The 21571-nt window shown below is 39.7% G+C and overlaps 1 long non-coding RNA gene across 4 annotated transcripts in view; it reads right to left on the reverse strand.

The window, feature by feature from the left end:
* The window catches only part of LOC111865038, a 425443-nt gene that overhangs the window by 99184 nt on the left and 304688 nt on the right, over nucleotides 1–21571 (reverse strand). For 3 of the 4 annotated variants that reach the window (XR_002842892.2, XR_002842893.2, XR_002842891.2), the window contains 3 exons: nucleotides 5387–5551; nucleotides 1569–3722; nucleotides 552–875 (listed from right to left, as the gene is read on the reverse strand). This is a non-coding gene — a long non-coding RNA (uncharacterized LOC111865038). Of the gene's footprint in view, nucleotides 1–551; nucleotides 876–1568; nucleotides 3723–5386; nucleotides 5552–11121; nucleotides 11205–21571 lie in introns of those variants that run through there. The other variant, XR_004513077.1, reaches the window with a different exon arrangement.

Raw genomic sequence — 21571 nt, forward strand, 5'->3', positions numbered from 1 at the left:
AGCCCTTCTGGAGGAGCCGCCAATTCTGCAGCTACTCAAGAATTTCCCAGCATTTTATGGAACCCGAAGGTTCATTACAGTGTTCACAAGAGCCCTCCACTGGTCCCTATCCCGAGCCAGATCATTCCAATCCATACCATCCCATCCTATGTCTCTAAAATCCAATTTAATATTGGAAACTACACTTTGAAACGTACTATATATATTGTTAAATGGCGACCCCATGTAGGTTTCACAGCAGATGCAACGTATCTCGAAAAAAATCTTGTTTTAAGGCATAGAAATCACCGTACAAACTCGTTTTCATGCTGAACTGTCTTCCTTCACATCACCAGAATCTTATTATTCTACCAAATCACTTTTAACTACCAGTAATTTGCGTGTAACTGTAATTATGAGAAAGTCGTAGGTGATACATTTCCAAGGTCACGTGTCACAATGAACTTTTCGTTGAAGCACTTTCCGGTTAAAAATTTACAGAAAAGGATCTTTACGAATATGTTTCATGAAAATATATATATAACTAGGCTTAAAAAATTTAGGATACTTACTTTGACTAAAACAAACACAAACGGATGTGACGTAATAAGAGCGAGGGTTTCACAGTCTTCTTTCACATCATAACTGCACTCTGGTGGACACTTTGTTAAATCTCACTCGTTCTTCACAACCAGAATAAATATAAAAGGCATATAATTCACGACACTCTCCATTCTGAAGACCAGCCTCGGCTCGAAATTTCGTGGTGGACTTATATCACTTTTGAAGAAATAAAAGTCGATTTGACATAACTATCTTCCGGAGGATAAGACGCCATATTGCCAACATAGTTTGTCTTCAGACTCTACAGGATTTCACGTCCTTGCAGTTCCAATCTGTAACATAATAGAGACATGTCTCTATGTTTATTTTACAATACTGTCAGTTTCTAGAACATAGAGCGTCTAATAGTAACATGAATAGAGAACTGAAAATGATTTTGTATGAAGCGATCATGGCTTAATAGAGGTAATATTCAGATATTTGCTTGTAGAACCTGAGGAAAACTACAGAAATTCTATCATGATGGACGGTGTGTCGGCCAAGATTAGAACCGAAGATCTCCCAAATACGAGTCTAGTGACTTACTGCTACACCAAACGCTCTGTTGAGAGATTGTTACTAAATAGTCTCTTAAAGCTGAAGTTGTTAAATATGAGTTATGTTGGAAACATCATTATTTAGTCATGTGACTAAAATTATGCACCAGAATATTTCCATGTTACCTTAAAGTACTACTGGTTTATAAGAAACAGAGCCTGTAAATATAGGAGAATGAAATCTGACGACCAACATTATTGTTATTATTATTATCATCATCATCAGCATTAAAATAATGTAGGAAAGCATGAAAATAGCTGAAAGCAAAATATCCTCAAATGAAAATTACAATTAGACATACGACAAAAAATTTTCCACGTAAGCCATATAACTCAAAACGTAAAGAAGGAATTAAAATTAAAAATAAATTTTGAATAACATGTATACGAGATAAACGTACATAGAATTAAAAGTTCCACATCAGATACCTCTTTGTTGGTTATGATGACTTCTGTTACATTGTTGACGTCACAGGTGCAATGGGAGATCATGATTCAGTAAGAAGGTTGGCATTACTTTTGCCAATGTAGGTTGGTATTCTTGGGAGAAGGAACCTTTAGCTACAGCGAATTTAAGTATGTTTGGGAATATGAGGAAGCAAATTTGAATGGAATGGCATAAAATGAATTACTTTTCTCCTTTCAGGTGTGAAATATAAGACGTTCGTCAACAGAAGGTGTAAACAACAGAGGAGAAAAAGAGTGGCAGCTAAAGAAATTCTGGAAATATTATTCGTGAAAGAAAGCAGCTGTTCAGTGATGCCAAGCTCTGAACTGCAATTACAAGAACATCTGAACACTTGAAATGAATTTTACATTAAGGTTAATATGTGTGACTAATATTTTGTGGCAAGAAGAGAAGAGTTTTCCCTGATCTCTATCATAACGATGGTCGTAAAGAATGCCATTCCGACCTCTAACGAACAGAACTAGCGTAAAAGAATGTTTTATGTCTAAAGTTATGATCGACGTACAAGCAGCTAGAAAATAGCTTGGAACAAACTAGTTTCTATAGCCATGACCTTCTTGGACTTCATGGTCTGTGGACTATTGTAATCGATGGTACGTTCATTGTAGAAGTTTAAAACTTGTTCCACGCTTGTTTACACTGACTTTGACAATATTTTCATGACGTCTTGGGAACATCCCATGTAGATGGACATTCTGCAATGGCAATCCAATTTTGGAGACTGAAGGAATGCGTCATAGTAGGACTATGAAGTTTTATGAGATTTTAACTATTCTGAAAAAACTGATTTCACCACATCTTGTAAACATATTTCGTTATAATGCTAAGAATTTCATCCTTGTATTGAACCACGGGTAAAACCATTGTCACTACTGACTAAGGAATTTGAATGTATTAAAAAGTACTATCTTCTGTGATGTGACATCGTGAAGTCTGGCAAAATTTAAGGATTTTTGAAGGAACATGTTGCCTCTATCTTTAGGGTCGATGAAATTACAAATAATTTGAAATATAATTTTGGTATATCGGTTTAGTGTAACTGCTAGAAGAATTCTTAAAGCCACTTTCCTATAATGGTAGATTCATATTTTAAGTATGTGAAATATATTTGAATTGAAGACATTTTACACTGAGAAATGATTTCATTCAAAGCTTACGTATTGTGCCTAAAATACTGAAAAAATAAAGAACCGTTTCACAACCACATTGATATCAAAGACAGGATATATTGTGTGCTGAATTCTGGAGGTCAGGGAAAGAAATCTATGAAGTTATAATATGAAAATGAATTCTTCGAATTAACACGTGACGTGTAGATGAAACGTAAAGTCTTCTCAGCACTCAGAAAACGTTAAAAATGCTGAGAGATGAAAGGAAATTGTAAACATGGCTGAAGAAATCAATCTCTTATTACTGTGTTAATCCAAAATACAAGGCAGGACGTGGTACCACCTCTAGAAATAAAAGAAACAATCGTGGTGACGTGGAACTGATAAAACAATTGGGTAATTCTCGCAGGAGCAGAAAAGTTGCAGTCATGTAATGAAAAAATAAGTCTCCTTTTTCTCCACTAGGAAGTATCTTCAATCTTGTACCCCATCCCGTAAGTACCCGGGAGAATCAGATCTTATGGACGTCGCTGAAGTGCTGATGGGCATTAACGAAGACTTGATGAAGGGACCTTGGGACAGACCTTCAGTTGAAAAACAACAACGATGATACAGAACTTGTAGAAAACCTCAGAGACCAGGGAAGTGACAAGTGTCCTTGAGATAAACCAGGATCAGAACGTGTTATTCGGACAGATAAGTTGGGTACGATCCTGGGAAGACTCTGGAAAGGTCGAGGAGCGGATAATCCGGTGACATTTGTCCTTCCTGAACAGCACTCAGAGATGTTGAACCATCGCGTATCACTGCGTGTTAAGCCCAGGCGCCGCTGAGCTGAACCAGAGTTGGACAGCGCCCTCGTGCCCTCGAAGGTCAGGAACGCCACAGAAGTGGAGGCTGCAGACTGGTGGTCTCTCCTTCTTCTTGAGGAGTTGCTGGAACTGAAGAACAGCATGCGGAGGTCCTGTTGTCCAACTCACAGCAGAGATCTTCACTTGACGTTGTCTGGAGCAAGAATGCAACCATCACCAACGTCCCATCCCAATTTTATATGTAAGTCACAAGCTGGAGGAACCCGAGTAGAGAAGGGGGAGGGGGTAAAAGAGGAAGGAGGGAAACCTTTTTTTTTTCCATCAGGCTGCAAGCAGTGGCAGGCAGGCAGGCAAGTCTCCTCTACTCATCTGCAAGTCCTATAACAGAGCTAATTATCAAGTTAATATGGCCATTCTGTATGGGGAAGCAGTCGAGGCTTTCTATAGTATAAAGAGGTAGGAGGGAGAGGTTTTGGTTTGGAGCCAGCAGTGATAGAGGGAGATAGCAACATTGATCCTTATATCAAGTGCGAGAGAGATGGGAATACTACATTGATATTATAAGTTGCTTCAATCGCTGTATTCATTTGTAAACTAACCAGCTTGGTATATTCCAGGGAAGTGTATATAGTCTTCCAACAGCATGCAAGGCATAGCACATATATCCAGACGTTTGCTCATGCAACTTTCATACAATTTAAAGTGCCGTTATTCAACAAGGGGGTGGCAGTAGTGGTTGCTCGGAGGAGGTGCTGAGAGGATGGGAGGCTAAAGAAGGAAGGATTATGCAGGAGATAGAAAGGACGAGGTGGGAGAGAAGTGAGGGGAGTGTCTTAGAGAAGATGTTTAGATTCTAGTAGGTGCCAACATGGTGGGAATTTTGATACCAACGTTTGCTAGTTTACTGGATGTTTGTTGTATATGTCAGCACAAGACTGGGGGGGGGGGGNAATATAAAATAATGATAATACATATATGTATGAACACTCGCGTAAACTTAGAACTGACTCGCATTTCATTATTGTATGGGAGGTGCGCGTTAAACGCCGGGTGAATTGTGGGCGGTCAGATTTTATCAGTGATTTAATTTGTCCAGTTTAGGCTGAAACCTTAACGAAGCCAAGGCGTCTATTAGTTTATCAGCATGTAGGCCTCTATATCCACAAAAATATCTCTCTCTGAGAATCACAGACAAATTGTTTACATGATGTGCATTTTTTTGTCCGAATTATGAAAGTATGTAAGAAAAAGAAAAATAATTGTTGTCATTTTGAAGATATATTGCAGCTATGTGCACTTAAGACAACAGATCGTCACAAAAAGTAAATAACTAATTAATTAACAAATTATCTTGACATAAAATTGAGCATCAAATGGAAGAGGTGACTGAATACTTAAGCAACCAGCCAAAAATACCTCACTTACAGACAAACTAACTAAGCTAGCTAACTCATTCAGTGGAACTGGGTCTTTGTTGATAAGCTGAAAGTTGCTTTTTGTTTAAAATTACCACCAACTTATGTAATGTGAAATTTCACTACTGTTTTCAAAAGAGCCCTTCAAATGACCCTACCTTAAAACAAAAAATTTTGGGAAAGCTAATCAATTAATTAATTAATAAGCAAGGGCCGCATAAAAATGCATGTCCAACGACCTCCTATTGTTGCGTGTGTATTCACGGAAACACGTATAGACACACAGACTGTTGGAAGGGANAGAAATTCAAAAGTTGGATAAGCAGACACAGATACACAGATAGCATGGTGATCTCATAAACATACTTTCATTTTTTTTTAAACAGGAAATGTATGCTAAAAATATAATCAAGTTCATAAATTCAAATCGAATTTTTATTACCTATTTAAGTACAACCCTCCCGTCTATGTTTAGGTACTCGTAAATTGTCTCCATCCTGCAGATACTCTGATTAGCGGTGGCACCCTGGATATATGATATTTCTTGGATCATGGCAATATCTTCCATTAGATTCAGAAATTCACCTGTTCGCCCACCTCAGTATGTCTGAAACAAAATTACAGACGATGAATTAAAAGCGTTTACGAAACGCCCTAAAACAGATTCAAGGTACCTGAGAACAGAATGCATTTGGACCTATCAGAAACTTATTCATGGAGCTGAGCCAATTTTGCAGCTAATCAAGAATTTCCCAGCATTTTATGGAACCCGAAGATTTATTACCGTGTTCACAAGATCTCTCCACTGGTTCATATCCTGAACCAGATTAATCCAAACCATACCATCCCACCCTATCTCTCTAAGATCCATTTTAATAATGTCCACCCACCTACGTCTCGGTCTTCCAAGTGGTCTCTTTCCTTCTGGATTTCCCACAAATATCCTATTTGCATTCCTCCTCTCCCCGATTCATGCTACATACCCTGCCCATCTCATCCTGCTTGACTTCATCATTCTAATTATACTTGGATAAGAACACAAGTTATGAAGCTCCTCATTATGCAATTTTCTCCAACCTCCTGTCACTTCATCTCTCTTCCAGTCTATGTTCCTCCCTTAAAGTCAGACAGACCAGGCTTCACACCCATACAGAACCACAGGCAAATCTATGGTTTCGTATATTCTAATGTTTATGTTTTCAGACAGCAGACGAGGAGACAAAATTTTCTGAACTGAACGGTAGCAGGACTTATGAGAAATGAAGCAATAAATGAGGTAGAGTCAGCACAAGTACTCGTCACGTAGTAACAGCTAAAGTTTGCCCTGTGCTTAACCAATAAGCACTACAGGGTGAAGGCGTATGGAGGAGTGACTGTATAGATCCACACATTACGTAATACTAGATTAATGAAAATTAAATGGGGGGAGGGGACATGAAACATGAATAGTAGATGAGTCACCGGAAAATATGTACGGAAGAGATAATTTATACTCAGATGGGGTCATAATATTAAAACGAATCTTACTGAAAGATATTGGGAGAATGCGGACTGGACTTATGTGGCTGGAATTTCAGGACCAAATTAGAGACTATCAGCTTATAAAGGTGTGGACTAATCTACTGATTTACTTGTATGGTAACACGATGATGCAATGATCGGAAACCAAGGATAGGACTCCTTGTTTTGTGTGAGTTACTTAACGACTCAAGGCCCGCGCCATAGCTCAAGCGGTTAGTCGCTGCCTTCCCGATCCCGGGTCTGCTCAAGTGGGATTTGTGGTGGACAAAGTGGTGTTGGGGCAGGTTTTCCCCGAGTACTTCGGTGTCCCTTGCCAATCTTCATTCCACCAATTGCTCCACAATCACCCTCACCTATCATCTGGGGCTGGTACAATAGGCCAGAAGTGACCGCAGTACAAGGGACTTAGTCCCACCCCACTAACAATAGAAAAATACTTAACGACTCTTTCAATGTCGAAATTCTATAGCATCGGGTGGTAGAATGGCTGATGAATGATTAATAGGAAAGGATTTGGAAGGAAACGCTTGTAGTCTGACCCAGGTTCTATCTTAAAAAATTTTCCTAGAGGGACTGAGGAAAGCCACGAAGAACCTCAATCACGATATTCAGTGTCCTTGTTGAGATTCAAATCGAGGACTTCTCAAATACGAGTCCAGATCCTTGCTTCCAGAAAGCTTACTGTGTTGAGACAACTTCAAAGCTTGTGATAACCTTAAGGTGAAACTTACTGAATTGTTGCAAGATTTGAAGTTTTCACAACGGTGACTATGAAGCATACCGTTTTCTCGGATGTGGCGTCGTATAGCTATAGTATAAACCGACCTTTCAGAGTAACGTTTCGCTTCAATCTGCATGGTAGAAGAAAAAAAAAAAAAGAAAGGAAAATCCGTGAGCGAGGAACTAGCGGATTTTTTCTACCCTGAAGATGGAGGCAATACGATTCTCCGAAACGTCGGTTTATAATATGTCTACACGGCGCCACATCCTAGAAGACGATTCTTACTGAATTGTTATTCTAAGTGTTATTGAGAAATTAACTGCCATTTTACGAAAAAATTATTTTATTTAAATGGCTGATTTCATGATTAATATCATGCAAACTAAATACTCGTATGTCTTTAACAAGATCTCACGTACGTCACCAAAGTCCGCCATTAAATAACTGAGAGCCAGTTAACCCCAATTAAATTCCTCACAACATATTTCCCAAGACCTATTTTAATCTTCTTTTTTTGACGTCAAGTTCGGTTCTTACAAGAGTTTTCTTACTACAGCGATTTTATTTTTCCCTTTGGCCCTACGGCCCCAGTTTGGGTCTTGGCCTACCTCCACGAAACTCTCCGTTTCACTTCCGTTTACTAGATCTTAGATATTCGGTAGGACTCCTTGGGCGGGTGATCAAATCTTCGCAAGGCCTCTCTACCCGTACATAAACACAGCAAGTCAAAATACTACATTCCATTCCTTACCTATTCCCTTAGGGCTCTGTAATCTCAAGGGACACCATTTGGAAGACCTAGGTATAGATACGAGGAACATATTAAGGAAAGTGTTAAAGGGATAGGTTTTATATGACTTGAGATATTGATCAGCGGCTGGCTCTTACGGGCACGGTAATATAGCATCGACCTCCATAAACGGAGACAAATTTATTGACTCCTAGGACACGAATCGACTTCTGCCCCATGGAGTTTCAGCCTTAGGTCTGTGTTTCTAATGGTTACAGATTTATAAATCTATGTCTGTAACTCCAAATAATTAAAAGCCTAAACGAAGTCGTAAAAGCTGCCATTTTCCTGTTTGTTACGTCATTAACAGTAGAACCCTCAACATTTCAATGATAATAGGTCCATTAAAATTATGTAGATGTTAAAGCCATTTTTATAAAATTGAAAATAACAATAGGATAACTGCAGGAAATGTTTTCAGTATTATGTTGAAAACTAATTAAATATTGCAGGCAGGTAAATATGATTTTGTATGATTTGTGATTAATAAACACAAACAAATGTTTCCCATGAAACAATTTATTTGCTAAAGTGACTGTAGTACGATTTTGAGGAAGTATCTTTAGAGAAATGATTTATCATCATCATCTTCGTGGATTAGGCCATGTTTCGTCTGTTTCTTCATCTTGAGGAGTAAGTTGATCTCTACATCCTAACTATGAGGGAACTATGTTTCGTCATTTTATGAGGATGCACGCTAAAAGTCTCTTTCGAATAAGTCTATATACCGTTCCTATCACGAGATGATTCCACTGTCATCTTTATTTTATAATTTTATTATTTAGATTAAAAATATTCAGTTCTTCCGTAGCTCTAGCGGTTCGTATTTGGTCTTTCCATGTATAACCCCCTCAAAGTTGATTTCTGCGTTTTCAACTTTTGCTTCTGTTTTGGTCCAAATTTCGGATTCATATGTGAGTATAGTTAGTTAGTTATTGGAGGGGGTGGGTTTCCCCATGCACTTAGACCTGTATTGGTCCATTGTGCTTCCCTCTATGATATTCTACCAGTCTCTATACCCTACCGATATTGGTGCGTAACATCAGTCCCGACCGAGCCAGCGAGTTCGGCCTCTACTGGCTTGTCGGTATCTATAATGCTTCCCCCATCTATCAGAGGCGTTAGAGACTACTGTTGGGCGGGAAACGTCCTGAATTTGGCTCAGTGACCTCCTTTGGAGATATGAGGTTCTTTTACGTGCCGTAAAGCTAAGACACGGGACCCATGGCTTAAAGTCCCTCCCGGAGGACTTGTTCCCTGAATTTTTCCGCCCTTAAAAATTCCACGACCTCCGCCGGGTTTGAACCCGCGTACCACGAGTCATGAGGTGGGAACGTTAGCTCTAGACTACGGAGGCCGCTATGTGTGAGTAAAAGTACCGCCGTTGCTTTATAAAATTTTATCTGTTTTGTTGTTTCCTAATGCAGTGTTCTTTTTATTAAGCTGAACATTTCGATAAATCTGTTTGTTTTTATTTTAAAAATCTGTTTAATATTGTAAATATATACTCAAAGTAATTAAAGCTATCACTGTCTTCGCTCGCTTGGATCGTGGGTTCGAATCCCACTCAAGGAATGGATGTCTGTGCGTGCGTTTATTCTGTGTTTGTATTGTCCTGTGTGTAGGTAGCGGCCTTGCGACTGGCTGATCACTCGTCCAAGGAGTCCTACTGTCTGTGTAAAAAAATGATTACGAAACTGAAGAAGAGACCAGGGTCCAATAAATGGCTGTAGAGCCACTGAAACATGAATGAAATTAAAACTATTTACTTTTTCAGTTATGTGATTATTTATTAATTTTTTCCCCATTTATATTATAAAATAATTAAGTAGACTGTGTACAGGTCAATTTTCTTGTTAAATATTTGAAAGCAGGTACTGAAGAAATTTACAGAATGGTACGAGATATGCCTAATTCTTAAAATCCGCAGAGTTGATGACCATTTAATTCTATCGTAGGTAAAGGGATCTTTATCCCTGGGCTTCATATATTGAGCACCACGCCAATGAAGACGTATGGGGGTGTGGAGGTATAGCTCCGCCATTCTTGACCTCGGCACTAGACAGAGGCGAGTGGTTAGCTTTATGCCCCTGCCGGGGATATTGTCCCCGGATTCATTGAAAAATATGGAAAGAAGAAAATTTTCCTACCCCTAACTGGAATCAACCCCCAATTCTCTGGTCATACAGCTCGTAGCCTAGTCGCTATACCGAATAGTCAAACAAGAGAATTTTAATTCACCTAAATAAATTTTGAAGACTCAGTTGCTAACTTATTCAGAGTAATCTGCAGTTCCGTTAAATCCGCCAGTTAATGACGTTTAGGGAAATAATCACTGTTTATTCCGAGAACCACGCAGAAAACTCAAATGTATTTTATGAGGAAAAAGGATTCAGTTTTTAAAAATGAGGGCTAATTCTGTTCTATAACAAATCCCGCATGGACGTACACGTAAAGGTAAAGGTATCCTGGAATTAAGCAATGCTCCAAGAAAATTGATAAGGAATATCGTAGAGCTAGATGTGACTTATTAGAAGAACATGAGCTCTAAGGGGGGTCGACTTCTACCGAAATTCTGATTGTTGTGGCGGAGAGAAAGACGAGGTCTGTTCTTTCCAGGAATCAAAATTCGCTCATCCAGCCCCTGCCGGTCGCTTCACGACTCGAGGGCACCAAATGAGTGATTTTAAGTATTTCGGACAGCACATTTATTGAGAGGGCCGCTGTTTCACTTGCAATGACACCGATGGGCATGATGGGTGCGGCACCCAGTAGGGTCGCAGAGATTTCTCATCATCTGGCTTCAACTAACAGTAGAAAAAACTGGTGTCAGAAGTGGGCGTGCTCCTGTCTCTACTCCTTGTTATTGGGAATCAAGTGGACGAGGACAGTACTGATGAAGGCAGAGAGCAGACAAATGGAAGAGTCAAAACTTGATTGCAGCATGTAGGGTCCAACCCACGAATGTTTTGTGGAACAGAAGGTGGGGAGGGTTCTTGTCTATTCGTAGTGACAGAACTTACCACCGTTCCTCATGGAAGAATTCTAACACTTGCTAAAAATAAAATAAACCTGATGTGATTTAATATTATAGATGCACGCAACATAAAAACGTCCAAAACAGAAAGTTGAGCTCAATACCAACCTCAAATACGGTGGGGGTGGGGGATATAATAACCAGGGTTGTACAAAGTTATTTCCAGACAATGCCGCCGCTAGGAGTCGGCGCGTCTTCACGGAGGAAGTTTGGTTCTTCCGGTCTCATAAAACATGTACTGTACTTGGCGAATTGGCATCACCGATCAAACATCAACTGCGGAAAAGAAGGGTTGAATAGGACAAAAATATTTTATAATAAAATTTAATTAAAAATGAAGTTCTGTGATAAAGGGATTAACATTCTTACCAAATATAATTAACTTTATGGGGCAGAGACCTTCACAGGCTAAAAGTTGCTCATCAACTCAAAAGTTTAAACTCCTTTCATGGAGTTCGACAGTACATTATTTTATTCACAAGAAACATCAATATAATGTACCTCAAAGTACATAGGTCCTGCAGGAATACTAATCTATTTTCAAAAAAATGAAGTAAATTTAGAACAAATAACATAACAAAGCAACTATCTAACTCCATGAAACAATGTCCTTCATTCATTCATCAGTAATCTGTCAGACGACAGGTCCACAGTCTCTTCCAAAACAGTTGCTCCATATAATGCGATCTCAAACTTTCTCCTTCAATTAAAATATCCTCTTCTGTCCCCAAGCTCATCCAACATCTCCTTACGTCTTCTTCCTCGTCTTCTGGGCACTTCTATCTGCCCCTCCGGTTTCTTTGTCTTCAGAGGTAACATCTCGCATACATGGTATCTCTGTTTTTGGAAATAGACTATCCAGGAAAAGTGATAATGTGGTAGTTTTCCCATTTGCTTTCCACATCGCAGTACAACAGCCGTTCAAACCACTCTGGTCACGCCTGTTGCTATACGAACTTGAACCATCTCGAGCATCATTTGCTCTGTGCTTCAAGTCGCTGCTGATGACGCTGCTTCCGGCATCAGTTTTTGGTTTTTGGTGTCTCTCTTCGTCTGATGCCTACCCTTTGACCTGTCCAGCAAGGGAGTCCCTGCCAGTAGCTACGCTACCGCTGGTATAGCTCTCAGGGTCCTTGGCATACTCAAACCCCCTCACCACGATAAGGTGGAGATACCAACGAGGGGGCAATGTCCTTATTGGACGCTAATTGTCGCTCAGCTGGTCAAGAAAACCCCTGGTTCACTGCCGGCGGAACGCCATACTTCTTTAAGATACACTTCAATATTATTTTCTCATCTAGGCGAGTGGCACAGCTGGGGAAGATAAAAAATGCGTACACAGTACCAATTGGCAAAAATGAAGGGTATGGAACTGGAAGACCCAAATTTAAATGGTGTAGTAGTACTAAAACATACCTTAAGTAAATAGGAACATTTGGTATGGACTTGGTTTATTTGACCCTAAACAGAGACCAATGGTAGGTTTTTGTGAAGGAGGGAGTACGTTGCTGCGGTTTGTATGAGGCGAGATTTTATAAACAGCGCACTATATACTCTCTGGAGTATCCAGTTTTGTGGAATTGTTTAAGTAGGACTTTGAAACACTTATTGCTTGGGTCTAAATTTCTGTGAATAATTGTGTCTGTAATCCGAGTGTAATAATATTGTCATGTGTGTGGGCTTCCGGGAATTCTAAGATGGATTTCGAATTTGGTGATTGTATTTATTGACACCTCAAAGACATCACACGGAAATACAGCGCTACGGCTGATCTACACACTGTACAGTTCACCGTTACACACGCGCTAGGGTTCTCAGTCTCCACTAGTCGTATCCCGGCAACGGATTTTACATGGTAGTTATATCAGTCTCACTGTAACTGCACCACACATGGTGTCTTCTTTTCACAGCTTCTCACTCTTTTTTTTAACATTTCTTTGCAGCTGCCAATTCCGAAAACTGGACTCCAATTCCTCTGCTTCCAAGGTCATATCCCGACAGGATGGCGCCTCGAAGCTCGACCCTTTACTTCCGACTCGACTACTCGATTGCTCTCTCTCTCTCTAATCTGGCGAACAATTCCTTATAAAAACTTTGCACGGCCCTTAATGAAAACACAGCCTCTGTTATTAAGGAGACATGTTTACTGATTCATTGCCTAGCAACAGACGTGCAATTGTTGAACGACTTTGCTCGCGCGGGAATATGTTGCCTAGCAATGGCTATACACGTCGCAATATCCTATGTATGGGTTTATAAATGCCGTAAGCCATTTTAGAAACATTTCTGAGAAATATATATGGCTGATATGTGAACAGTGCGGTACCAAGAACAGTTCTACGGAAGTCAAACTTCATTCATTCATCAGTAATCTGTCAGACGACAGGGCCAGTCTCTTCCAAAACAGTTCCTCCACTTAATGCGATCTAGAGCTTTCTCCTTTAAATGAGAATATCCTCTTCTGTCCCCAAGGTCATCCAGCATCTTCTTACGTCTTCGTCCTCGTCTTCTCGTCAAACCCCCTCACCACGATAAAGTGGAGACACCAACGAGGGGGAAGTGAAATTTATCGGTAGAAAAATATATCTCGTAACTCTGTTAAAGTGTTCATGAATCCGTTATCAGATTATATTTAGACACACAGAAAATATTTCAGTCATATTACTATCATGTATTTGGATTAAAGTGATCTTTCTTTAGTAGAATGTTGAATATTGTTGTATGTTCTGCCTTTAAACTCAGATATCGAAGGCAGTCTAACCAAGGAGGCACAGTATGCAAAATGTTAGACAAAACTGACAAATTCTAAATTTCTGTTTTTGCTTTTATTACGAAGACTTTAAACTCATTTCACCACTTAAGACCTAAATTTCTCCATCTGTCTGCAAGTTATCTTCCAGAATGCAGAATATTAACTAAAACTATTTTAAAAATACTTATACCCCTTGTGATTACAGACTCACTCTTTGTCCTCCACGAGGATTTGCCAAAAAATCCAATGCAACATAGCCAATTCCTGTGCTCTTCATTGAATTACACTGGCTATAGTAGGCGGAGCTTATGGCGTATTTATTATTTATAAAGATATATCTAGTGAATTTAATATGGAAATGTTCCTTCCTTCTACCAGAAGCTGCTTCAAGACGAGCTCAAGCTAAGACCCTCTTGGTTTGGAGCACGGTGAAAGGAAACATGAAAAAAGGAAGTTGAAGGATTCTAAAAGTGGGAGAGGATCGAAAATGGAGAAAGTAGAGAAGAATGGAAGTAGGAAAAGTTTTCTTCTGCTTTTGTGATAAGCGGTTTTCAAACATTCTCCCTTTCTGGTCTTCTTCGAGGATTACTCTGACTTCGTGAGTGGATGTGGATGTCATAGGGAAAACGAACAAGGGAAAGCAATGAAAGGAGGTACACAGACAGACAGCAAGGTGTTCTCATAAGCTTCATAAACTTAAAGAAATTAGGGAGTGATACACGTACATAGACGATATACAGACAGACAGCAAAATTACTTCATAAGCCTTCTCTTATTCTTTATAATAAGGAAAGTATACAAAGAAAGGACGGCTGAAGCAGACCTTACGAGAATTCACATAACGCAAACCATCATGCAGTATTACACAGATACATACAGAAAGGCCTCCAACCGCTGACCTTTCTCGACCCAAGCATGCTAATAATATCTGGCGAAAATAAATAATTATGAAACTTCTCACTATGCACTTTCCTCCGGTCTCCCTTTACTTTGTCATTCTGTGCTTCAAATATTTTCATTAGCGTCTTTTCTCAGTCACCTTGAATCTACGTCTTTCATTTCAGTTCGTGATGCTACGTTTTACGCCCATACGAACCGAGCAAGTTAGGTCATGCAGTAAAGCGTCCATTTTGTTTCGGAAGGCCTCTAGTTGGAATCGTGGCTTGGACACCAACTGCGCTACACGAGATTGTCACTGCCTTTTCTCAGTCCAATAAGCTGTAAGTATGATAAGTACATTTGACAAAAAGCGAATCATATTCATAAAGACAAACTCACCCTCTCGTCAGACTGGATGTTACATAAGGGCTATAACAGCAAGGATTCAGTCGAAAAAGAAATCTCTGGTCGTGAGTCTCAAGGGGCTTGTCGCCTGGCGGTAAACGTCCAGCCGTAAAGTAACTGACTCTGAAAGAGATGACACAGAGGAGTCGGTGCTAGCTTGCGATAGCGAGGGGCAGCCAGTGGATTCGAACCTGCGACCTTCCGGCTTGTAGCATAGTACCAAACCAATTGCTACCGCGCGCACCGCTAAGTACGTATTTAACAAAATGTAAATATAAGCGCACGAGGAAAGCAGAGAATTTGTAAATTCCCATAAAGGAACTTCCTGCAAGATGTTGACTGCCAGTTTCATGTAGTGTTTTTGGGTCTGCGATGTTCTCAGTACCCAGATTACATAGCGCCGAGCGGTAGAAAGAGAGACGAATGACTAATTAGAAAGGATTTGGAAAGCGGTTGTGTGCTTATTCAGCTTTGATCCTGGCACTTGGTTGAGGGGACTGAATAAAACTAGAGAAAAAACTCAGATAGGCAATGTGTCTAAGAAGAGTCGAACCAAATATGTCCCAAATACGGTTTAAGATCATTACCAATACTCCAACATTATCGATCAATCGCTTGTAATTAGGAATTTAGGTGTAATCAAAATAGAGAAACTCTCTTATATATTTGTAATTTATCACAAAAAGTTAATAACTCGTGCTTGAACTGGAGGTTCTCAAATAACTCTGACATATTTATGTCAATATTTTAGGAAATATAGTTTAACAAACTAAAACAGCATCAAATACTTTTTTGTCTATTTAGAAGAGAACCTGGCCTTATTTTATTTGCGAGTATTTTTCCGCTTTTGTGGATTTGCCGGGTCCAGTTACAAAATTCTATAACAGTTAACATCTCCGATGGCAGATTCAGTTCCTGCGATAGATGATCAATGTAACATAAGTTTGCTAACCTCACAACACTCAGAAAGATAACATAAATCAAAGGAAACTTTTCATATCCACAAAAATGCATGATCTCACTCATTAGAATGTATGGCCAATGGATTTTTTTTCCTTGGCACTACAGCCCCAACCAAAAACAACTGGAGAATGTGAAATGTTTTAAATATTTGGGTAGATTGTTAACAGATGATGGAAGGTGTACTAGTGAAATTAAATCCAGGATTGCCATGGCAAAAGCTGCATTTAGCAAGAAGAAGAATCTTCTTTTTACCAGCAAACTAGACTTAAATTTGAGGAAGAAACTAGTGAAATGCTACATTTGGAGCATAGCTCTGTATGGGGCTGAAACATGGACACTTAGGGCAGTAGATCAGAAACATCTGGAAAGTTTCGAAATGTGGTGTTGGAGAAGGATGGAGAAGATCAGTTGGACCGATTATGTGAGAAATGAAGAAGTGTTAATTAGAGTCAGTGAGCAGAGGAATATCCTACACGAAATAAGAAAACGGAAGGCTAATTGGATTGGTCATGTTTTACGCAGAAACTGCCTTCTAAAAGAAGTTATCGAAGGAAAGATAGAGGGGCGGATAGAAGTAACAAGAAGACGAGGAAGAAGACGTAAGAAGATGCTGGATTACCTTGGAGACAGAAGAGGATACTGTCATTTGAAGGAGAAAGCTCTAGATCACATTAAGTGGAGGGATTGTTTTGAAAGAGACTGTGGACCTGTCGTCTGACAGATTACTGATGATAAGTACAGCCCCAGTGGGCCTAGGCCTACCAAGTGCCAATGGATTTAGCAAATAATAATGTGACGGAATTAGACATTTGCTAGGCAACGGCTCAGTAAACACCGCCTAAAAGCCAGAACAGTGGAGCCAGATACGGAATTATTCATTCGCTACGCAGCGATTCATGGATGTTTCGAGATAACACATTCATGAAGAGCAGTAGTGGAACCCCTGAAGGTGATGACCGCTACTCGGTCCTCCCGAAGCTGTAAAAGAGAGTTCATTCGTAAGAGAATTCAGAAGGCAGTTCAATAGTTGAGTGTTCAGCTGTGAAGTGTTCTCCAGAGAATATCGGGAGCTGAAGAAGTGGCCGACTCGTAAATCAAAAGCAAACCAGTCACGTAGGAGGGAAGACACTTGTAGTGCAACAAGGAATGGAGCGAGTCGTAGAGAGTCACTGACTGTGAACTGTCATAATTGATTGTAATTGTAAAGATGTTCCAATAAGTCCAATCATCGAATCCAGAACCCACTATTATTAGTCACGCAAACCCCCGATACGTGACAACATTAAAGATTTCACTAATACGTTCGCGTATTATATTGAACTTTGCTCACTGGTGAGTACATATCATTAGAGTTGTTTCGATGATTGGCTCTCCTTCCTTGTTCAGGCGACTGGTTGTCATTACACTGGCAAATTTGTTATTAATCGTATTTATTTTTAGCCTACTTTTCTTAATTTGAAACAATAAGAGGAAGATTATGAGATCATCTTGCTGTCTGTATGTCTTTGTGTCCCCCAATAACTAGAAGCTGGAATAATGGAGTCAGAAGAGACGGTCATTGCTAGGCAACTGTTCGATAAACATTATCCCATGGGCACGAATATGAACGCATCAATAAAAAACTGTTTGAAGTGGTGTTTTCTATGTCTATCAGAAACCTTTCTAGTAGCCCTTATCTGAGCATTCCTTGCCATAAATTTTCAGAATGGTTAATGCAAAACTGAGCATAAGTCACATTTAGTATAAAATTGATATTAAGTAACAAGTATTAATATTTCATAATTAGGCCTGTAAGTAATAATCGATTACACCCTGAACCTTTCATTAATATGACGTCTCTATGTTTAACCAAACACTGAGTTTTACGAAATATGAGGTTTTCAGTAACTACCTAACAAAGAAACTAAATCTGTAAAGCCGAGTCCTACTTGAGAAGCTAACTGTGGCATATCTAGTCAAGAAATTTCCATTACGGAACGGAGAGTTCATTACCATGTTCACAACAGCCCACCAACAGTCCCCATCCTGAGCCAGACGAATCAAGTCCACCATGCCATTTCTTTAGGATACATTACAGCTCAAATGTATGTCTAAGCCTTCCAAACTTTGTTTACTTCAAATACATCTCAGATGACTGGCGAAGACCAACAAATCATTGGTACAATTAATCAAACACCATCGCCACAAACATTTGAACAATCATTATACACTTATTGAGAGTCGCAATAGAGCAGTCAGTATAGCGACTGGATAAGATATGGGCGACCAAAGGATCGGAGTTCAAGTCCAGGTGGGGGGCAGGAATTTTAACTTCTGTATATCGTCCTGGCCTGCTCTGGGGCCCACCCAGACTCATATCCAGTGGGCTCTTTCTCCGGGGGTAAAGCGGCCAAAGCGTGAAGCTGACCACTCACCTCCAACTAGTCTCGTTATAAAGAAAACATGGACCTATACATCCACTCCCCATACATCTCAATGGCGTTGTGCTTAAGTATTTAAGCACACGGACAATTTAAACTTACCTTACTTTCTGCACGTATTAACTTCATTCTTTCAAGTTTCATCTAACAAATTCGAGAATTTTAAGAAAAGTCTGTATTATCACTTCTCAGAAATTTTCGTTAAAGGACGCGGAACAAAATTACATGGATACGTGACATAAGAACATCCGAAAGAAGCCTCAATAATGACGGGACATACTCGTTCGTCATTTGTCAGCCTCGTTAATACCACAGGGACACAGGCCTAGGAAGAAGAACGGCTGTTGACTGTGGACAGAGGGAATTGGGTGCAGCGAAAAATATGCAAGAAAGAGACAGAAGACATAGGAGTGTAGTCTGTTAGGAAGAATTATATCTGGCCATTTCCTGCAGGGAGGCAGAGAAACTGTCATATTTGGTCCGGATGCTTAAGGGAAGTGATGATGATTATGAAGATAGAAGGAAACAGAAGGCAGAAACTGGAAGAGATAAAAAAAAGATACAGAAGAGCAATAGCAGGGAGAGGTGTAGAGGGTTGAAGCAAATAAAAACACAACGTGGAGTAATTTGAAGAGACAGGAAAAAGATAAATATAAAAAATAATGGAATGGTATTACCATTACTGCGAAAGATGATAGAAATAATAGTGGTGTATGGTCTTTGGGACGGTGGAACTGGGGAGTGGAACTGAAAAGGGAAATATCTCTTGTACCACGTACAATTCATTCTTTGTGAATCCACGCCACCATATTGCAAGATGCTGACTAACTTGCATTGTAAAATGGCTTTCAGGATAGTTATCAGTGCCAGAAATTTTTGGACGAACACATGATATTGAATTGAGAGACTATACAAGTCTACAATGCATACTACATAACACAGCAATTCTCATTTTTCAAAATATTTATATTAGTGTAAATTTATATTTGTGCCGGTCATGGTAGCCGAGCGGTCTAAGGCATGTACTGTCTTCGTTCGCTCGGAAGCCGGGATCGTGGGTTCGGATCTGTTTCCTGTGAGGTACGAACTGAATTCTTATATATTATTCTTATACACTGCCGGTCACAGTAGCCGAGCGGTCTAAGGCATGCACTGTCTTCGCTCGCTCGGAAACCGGGATCGTGGGTTAGGATCCCACTCAGGACATGGATGTTTAGTTTGTGTGTGTGGGTTTTTCTGTGTTTGTGTGCAGGTAGAGACCTTGCGACGAGATGATGACCCGCCCAAGGAGTCGTAACGAATGCGTAAGATCTAGAAAACCCGAAGTGAACAGAGAAGTTCATGGAGGTAGGCCTAGGCCCACTGGGGCTGTAGTGCCAAGGAAAAAAAATTATTGTGTATGGACGATTTTAACCATGATATCAAAGCTCCATTGATCTTTCGGAAATTTGAAACAGAGGTAAAAGTGTAAAAGTTTCATAGATATGTTCAAAACCCACTGCTATAACTCTGATCACACTGGTTTCCGTGATTAATTATCGTTTTAAAGTTTAAAACTACATTGAGTACCCTAGCATGCATCCATTTTTAACAACTGAATTACCATTTTGTTGGTGCTTATGTTTCGGTGTTTTCAAAGAAGTTAATTAAAGATAACTAAAAACAAGTTAGGAAAAGCACTGCTTTATTTACATACACTGTTCTCAATTTTTTTTTTTTTTGAGAATACGCTACTAGGGGGTCGAACACGTATAAGTTTGACAAGAACTGACTGGGACAAATTTACTTCCGGTCTACCTCCATAAAGAGATGTTTCACTGTAACTGAACGCGACACATCAGCGTCTGGTTCATATACATAAAGAGAGAGAGAGAGAAGGTACAGGTAAATTTGTCCCTGTGCTTAATTAATTAGGCACTACACCATGAAGACGTATGGGAGAGTGGATATGTAAATCCAGGGTTTTCTTGACCTCGACAATAGTTGGAGGTGAGTGCTAACATTCACGTCCCAGCCGCTTCGCGCTCCGACCGCTTTACCCCCGGGAAAAAGCCCCCGGTACTTACGGTATTAGAGAGGAGGCTGGGTGTACCCTAGAGCCGGTCTGGACGACATGAATAAATGCAAATTCTTGCCCCCACCAGAACTCGAACTCCGATCCCTTGGTCGTCCAGCCCGTAGCCAGTCACTATACTGACTGAGTTATTCTGGCTCTTGCAGAGAAAGCGGTGTGACTATATTTGTTTCTGGTCTATATCCATAAAGAGAAAGAGGTTGGGACACATCTGCTTCTGGAACATGACCACGAACAGACATTTAACCTTTCAAAATTGGCAAACTACCTTCACGAACCTGATTAGCTCATGACGGCTTTTTCAGTTTTTTTTTTCCAATTCATTTCTCGCTGATCATGCTGGTGTTGAATGCAATATGTTATCAGCTACTGAAAACATGAATAAATACTTGTACAAAAACGTAAGGTTAATCTTCATATGAGGGTTGCTCGAAATAAAAATACAAATTTACATCAAATTTGCGAGATTATTTTCTTAAAATACACTTTAAAGTAATTCTCGTTTTCATGAGATTTTAAATAAAAAAAAAATGTATATGTTGCCTGCTTCTTAATCAAAAAGCGTGATATTATAAAGTTCCTCTTTCTTAATTCTATCTTCTCCAATGTCAGTTGACATATTTTGGATTTATATAGCCTATTTAGCATTTTGATATAAAACATGATTATTATTTGTTCCCCTTTTAGAGTGAGAGAACATGCAGCAGAAGTAGGTAAAATTATAAAAAAAAAAAAAACGTAACATATTCAATTTATGTAAGATTTGAGGCTTTCACGGCGGTGACTATGAAGAAAGCAGAACCCTCCCACACTACTGCTTTCACTTGTATACTTGCCCTTCCCCCCTACCCTCTCTCCTCTCACATAGCTGTGTATATTTCCACACAGTCTGCTTTTACCGATTCTCACGGTCTCTTCGCTTGCAGATTTCTTATATTTTTTCTTCTACCCTGAAGATGGAGGCGATACGTTCCTCCGAAACGTCGGTTAACACCACATATACACGGTGCCAAATCCCAGAAGACTGCATTCTTCATATTCAATTTAGTTTCATGCTATTGACGA

Source organism: Cryptotermes secundus, unplaced genomic scaffold (genome assembly GCF_002891405.2).
Source record: "Cryptotermes secundus unplaced genomic scaffold, Csec_1.0 scaffold971, whole genome shotgun sequence".
Taxonomy (NCBI): domain Eukaryota; kingdom Metazoa; phylum Arthropoda; class Insecta; order Blattodea; family Kalotermitidae; genus Cryptotermes; species Cryptotermes secundus.